This window comes from Tursiops truncatus, chromosome X (genome assembly GCF_011762595.2).
Source record: "Tursiops truncatus isolate mTurTru1 chromosome X, mTurTru1.mat.Y, whole genome shotgun sequence".
Taxonomy (NCBI): Eukaryota; Metazoa; Chordata; class Mammalia; order Artiodactyla; family Delphinidae; genus Tursiops; species Tursiops truncatus.
The window spans coordinates 51,471,914-51,477,913 of record NC_047055.1 but is presented as its reverse complement, the minus strand read 5'-3'; positions in this window follow the sequence as shown (position 1 = coordinate 51,477,913).

Here is a 6,000-nt window from a genome sequence, read left to right as displayed (position 1 = left end):
AGGGGAATGCTAAACAAGTATTAAACAAAATTGAATTTAAATCAAACAAGGCTACAGGAGAGGAGTAGACCAAGATGGCAACACAGGAGGCTCCTGAACTCCCCTCCTCCATGGCCATAACAACTGTAGATCTACACACAACAATTACCTCTGAAAGAAATCCTGAAGTGAACTGAGCAACTACTACACAACAGGCAAATCAGAAAAACCCACATCAAAAGAAAAACTCACATCAAAATGGGTAGAAAAGATTGAGGAACACTCTCAAGATAAACCCCACACTGGCACGGTTCCATACAATCCAGAGGGAGCTCCAACTCCTAGCTTCTCCCTGAGGAGAAAAGGGTTTGTACCACACATCTAGTGTCCCAAATTTTTAGACCCCTGCTTAAAGGATGAGCCCCCAAAACACCTAGCTCTGAAAGCCAATGAGGCTTGTATTCAGGAAACTCACAAGACTATAACAGTAGTTGTTAATGGGTGGCAAGCACCCCCATGGCTATCTCCTCAGGGTGCAGTGCAGAGGGAGCAAGTAGAAATTCCCCTTTCCCAATCTTTCCTTGAAAGGGGTCCATCTGCATACTTTGAAAGCTGCTGAATGAAAGCCAGATTTCTAATTTAGCACACAGCTAGGGACTAGATGCACTCTTCCCCAGAAACCAGGGAAATTGGCAGTCACCAGGCCATCTCTACGTAGCCGACTCCAAGTCACCAGTATCTTCCAGAAAGAAGCTTGTATGCATGTATGCACCCTGATTTTGCTCTGCTGCCTAAGGACAAATCCCTGGATTACCTGGCTCTGTTAGTCAAGAAGGCTTCCATTCATGAGTCCCACAGAACTGTAGCAAACAATGGAATTCTTAACCAGCTATTTCCCCTCTGAGGTCTGCACAGAAGAAGCAGGCAAAAATGACCATCTCCCAGTCTTTTCTTGAAAGGGGTCCACCTTCACACTCTAAAAACTGCTGCCTGAGGGTCAAGCTTCTAATTTAGCACACATCTAAAGTCTGGCATTGATCCTCCCCAGAGACAGGGTAAGCTGATGGACATTTCTCTCACCATCTCCCTCAAACACTTTCCAAGTTGCCAGTATCCCCCTGAAAGGAACTGACACATATGGTGTCCCAATTTTTGTGGCTGCTACCTGAGGGACTGGCCCTCGGATCATCTGGCTCAGATAGACAATGGAGCATGGACTCATGAGTCCCACAGGACTGTAGCAAAAAAGAAGCATTTCTTAATGGATGCAGAAGCACCTCCCCCATGGTTGTATTTCCAGGTCTAGCATACAAACAATAAGCAAAGATGTCCATCTCCCCATTTCTCCCTGGAAGGGGCTTAACCACATACTTTCCCAGCTGTTGCCTGAGGATCCAACTTCCTATCTAGGTGTTGAATGTGATCCTCCTCTTTGGAACACTAGCAGGTCTCGGGCCACCCTCAACTACTGGTAGACACTAAGAACAAAGAAGGTGGCTTGAACAATCAAAGGTCTGAGACAAAATCAGGAGTTTCGTAGGCTGATCGAGGAGGTCCATCTCCTACACAAGACCACTCAATACTGGGAGAGGTGGCTGTTTTACCTAATGAACAGAAACCAACACACAGAGTAAAAATAAAGAAATAGAATATGTTCCAAATAAAAGAACAACACCACCAACAGTGCAAGAGAGTACGTTTTTCTCTACACCCTCTCCAGAATTTATTGCTTGTATATTTTTTGATGATGGCCATTCTGACAGGTGTGAGGTGAGGTCATACCTCATTGTAGTTTTGATTGGCATTTCTCTAATAATTAGTGACATTGAGGATCTTTTCATGTGCCTTTTGGCCATCTGTATGTCTTCTTTGGGGAAATGTCTATTTAGGTCTTCTGCCCATTTTTGAATTGGGTTGTTTGTTTTTTTGATATTCAGCTGCATGAGCTGTTTTTATATTTTGGAGATTAATACTTTGTCATTTGTTTCATTTGCAAATAGTTTCTCCCATTCTGAGGGTTGTCTTTTCATCTTGTTTATGGTTTCCCTTGTTGTGCAAAAGCTCTTAAGTTTCATTAGGTTCCATTTGTTTCTTTTTGTTTTTATTTTCATTACTTTAGGAGGTGGGTCAAAAAAGATCTTGCTGCGATTTATGTCAAAGTGTGTTCTTCCCATGTTTTTCTCTAAGAGATTTATAGTGTCTGGCCTTACATTTATGTCAGTAATCCATTTTGAGTTTATTTTCGTGTATGGTTTTAGGGAGTGTTCTAATTTCATTCTTTTACATGTAACTGTCCAGTTTTCCCAGCACCACTTATCGAAGAAGTTGTCTTTATCCATTGTATATTCTTGCCTCCTTTGTCATAGATTAGGTGACCATAGGTGCGATGGTTAATCTCAGGGCTTTCTATCCTGTTCCATTGATCTATATTTATGTTTTTGTGCAAGTACCATACTGCCTTAATTACTATAGCTTAATTACTATAGTAGTATAGTCTGAAGTCAGGGAACCTGATTCCTCCAGCTTGGTTATTCTTTCTCAAGATTGCTTTGGCTATTCGGGGTCTTTTGTGTTTCCAGACAAACTGTAAAATATGTTGTTCTAGTTCTGTGAAAAATGCCATTGGTAATTTGTTAGGGATTGCATTGAGTTTGTAGATTACTTTAGGTAGCATACTCATTTTCACAATATTAACCCTTGCAATCCAAGAACGTGGTACATCTCTCCATCTGTTTGTGTCATCTTTGAATTCTTTCATTGATATGGCTGCTATGGAGACCAGTATGGGGGTTCCTTAGAAACTAAAAATAGAAATACTGTATGACCCAGCAATCCTAATACTGGGCATATACCCTGATAAAACCATAATTCAAAAAGACACATGCACCCCAATATTCATTCATTGCAGCACTATTTACAATAGCCTGGACATGGAAGCAACCTAAATGTCCATCAACAGATGAATGGATAAAGAAGATGTGGTATATATATATATATATATATATATATATATATATATATATACACACAATGGAATATTACTTGGCCATAAAAGGGAATGAAATTGGGTCATTTGTGGAGACGTGGATGGACCTAGAGACTATCATACAGAGTGAAGTAAGTCAGAAAGAGAAAAACAAATATCATGTATTAACTCATATGTGGAATCTAGAAAAATGGTATAGATGATCTTATCTGCAAAACAGAAATAGAGACACAGATGTAGAGAACAAATGTATAGATACCAAGGAGGAAAGGGGGGACGTGATGAACTGGGAGATTGGGATTGACATATATACACTATTGATATATGTATAAAATAGATAGCTAATGAGAACCTACGGTGTAGCACAGGGAACCCTACTCAGTGCTCTGTGGTGACTTAAATGGGAAGGAGATCCAAAAAAGAGGGGATTTATGTATATGTATAGCTGATTCACTTTGCTGTACTGTAGAAACTAACACAACATTGTAAAGCAACTATACTCCAATAACAATTATTAAAAATAAAAATAAATAAAAGAACAACAAAACTCCAGAATCATGCCCCAATGAAATTGAGATAATTTATTTACTTGATAGAAAGTTCACAATAAGTGTCATAAAGCCTCTAACCAAGATCAGGAGAATAATGCACAAACAGAGTGAGAGTTTCAACAAACAGATAGAAAATATTAAAATGTACTAAACACAAATCACTGAATTGAAAAATTCAGTGGAGGGGTTAAACATCAGACTAGATATGGCAGAGGCAAAGATCAGTGAAATTGAAGACAGGGCAGTGGAATCCATTCAAATGGGGAAAGAAATGAGAAAAAAATGAAGTAAATAAGTAGATGAGGAAAAGTAGTGAAGATAGCTTAAGGGATTTATAGGACTCATGAAAGGAACCAATATATGCAGTGTAAGAGACACAGAGAGAGAAAGCGGCAGAAAGCTTAATCGAAGAAATAATGGCTAAAACTTCCTAACCTGGAGTAAAAAACAGACATCCAGATATATAGGAAGAACTGGAAAATTTACATATATGTAAACTTATAAACATTTATACATATAAACATATATGTATATTAAACATGCTCCTGAGCAACAAATGTGTCAAATAATAAATCAAGAGAGAAATTTAAAATATCTTGAGAGACTTCACTGGTGGCACAGTGGTTAAGAATCCACCTGCCAATGCAGGGGACACCAGTTCGATCCCTGGTATGAAAAGATACCACATGCTGCAGAGCAACTAAGCCTGTGCACCACAACTACTGAGCCTGAGCTCTAGAGCCCGTGAGCCACAAATACGAAGCCTGCATGCCAAAACTACTGAAGCTCGTGTGCCTAGAGCCCATGCTCCACAGCAAGAGAAGCCACTGCAATGAGAAGCCCGTACACCACAATGAAGAGTAGTCCCCCACTCGCTGCAACTACAAAAAGCCTGTGTGCAGCAACAAAGACCCAACACAGCCAAAAATAAATAAATAAAAATTAAATAAATTTTAAAAATGTATCTTGAGAGAAATGAAGATGAAACACAATACACCAAAAAATATGGAACACCACAGAGCAGCTATAAGAGGCAAGTTCATTGTGATAAATGCCAAAATTAAAAACAAACAAATGTAAACCTACCTAAGGAAACAAAGACCTGTATGCAGAAAACTATAAGACACTGACGAAAGAAATTAAAGATGATACCAACAGATGGAGAGATATACCATGTTCTTGGATTGGTAGAATCAATATTGTGAAAATGACTATACTACCCAAAGCAATCTACAGATTCAATGCAATTCCTACCAAATTGCCAATGGCAGTTTTTACAGAACTAGAACAAATCATCTTAAAATTTGTATGGAGACACAAAAGACCCCGAATAGACAAAGTAGTCTTGAGGGAAAGAAACTGAGCTGGAGGAATAAGACTCCCTGACTTCAGACTATACTACAAAGCTACAGTAATCAAGACAATATGGTACTGACACAAAAACAGAAACATAGATCAATGGAACAAGATAGAAAGCCCAGAGATAAACTCACACACTTATGGTCAACTAATCTATGACAAAGGAAGCAAAGATATACAGTGGAGAAAAGCCAGTCTCTTCAATAAGTGGTGCTGGGAAAACTGGACAGCTACATGTAAAAGAATGAAATTAGAACACTCCTTAACACCATACATAAAAATAAACTCAAAATGGATTAAAGACCTAAATGTAAGACCAGACATTATAAAACTCTTAGAGGAAAACATAGGAAGAACACTCTTTGACATAAATCACAGCAAGATCTTTTTAGATCCACCTCCTAGAGTAATGGAAATAAAAACAAAACTAAACAAATGGGACCTAATGAAACTTCAAAGCTTTTGCACAACAAAGGAAACCATAAACAAGACAAAAAGACAACCCTCAGAATGGGAGAAAATATTTGCAAATAAATCAACAGACAAAGGATTAATCTCCAAAATATATAAAAAGCTCATGCAGCTCAATATTAAAGAAACAAACAACCCAATCCAAAAATAGGCAGAAGACTTAAATAGACATCTCTCCAAAGAAGACATACAGGTGGCCAAGAAGCACATGAAAAGCTGCTCAACATCACTAATTATTAGAGAAATGCAAAACAAAACTACAATGAGGTATCTCCTCATACCATTTAGAATGGGCATCATCAGAAAATCTACAAACAACAAATGCTGGAGAGGGTGTGAAGAAAAGGCAGCCCTTTTGCAGTCATGGTGGGAATGTAAATTGATACAGCCCCTGTGGAGAACACTATGGAGGTTCCTTAAAAAACTAAAAATAGAATTACCATATTATCCAGCAATCCCACTACTGGACATATACCCAGAGAAAACAATAATTCAAAAAGACACATGCACCACAATGTTCATTGAAGCACTGTTTACAATAGCCAGGTCATGGAAGCAACCTAAATGCCCATTGACAGAGGAATGGATAAAGAAGTTGTGGTACATATATACAATGGAATATTACTCAGCCATAGAAAGGAATGAAATTGGGTC